The 209-nt window shown below is 52.2% G+C and overlaps 1 protein-coding gene across 1 annotated transcript in view; it reads left to right on the forward strand.

The window, feature by feature from the left end:
• Positions 1-32: 32 nt before the first annotated feature.
• LOC119588475 (chorion peroxidase-like) overlaps positions 33-209 on the forward strand; it is a 12,960-nt gene continuing 12,783 nt past the window's right edge. The window contains exon 1 of the mRNA XM_037937124.1: positions 33-159. The gene's annotated coding sequence lies outside the window, so the exon portion shown is untranslated. The remainder of the gene's footprint in view (positions 160-209) is intronic.

A 209-nucleotide genomic window follows, 5' to 3' on the forward strand; every position in this document is an offset into this window, starting at 1 on the left:
CTGATCGCGATATTCACAAATTCTAGATGAAATATGGTACGCGAATAACAGGGACAACGCCAAACGGCCGAAACCAAGCGGCTCGTATCCCAAGGGTGATACTTACAACTGGAACCGAAACCCGTCGCTTGAACCTCTACTGACGGCGGCGAAGGAGAGGTGAGTCGCACCGGCTTGCGGAAGGAGATCTAAGCATGTGGTGTGTGCTT

The sequence above is a fragment of the Penaeus monodon genome, chromosome 24 (assembly GCF_015228065.2).
Source record: "Penaeus monodon isolate SGIC_2016 chromosome 24, NSTDA_Pmon_1, whole genome shotgun sequence".
Lineage (NCBI taxonomy): Eukaryota > Metazoa > Arthropoda > Malacostraca > Decapoda > Penaeidae > Penaeus > Penaeus monodon.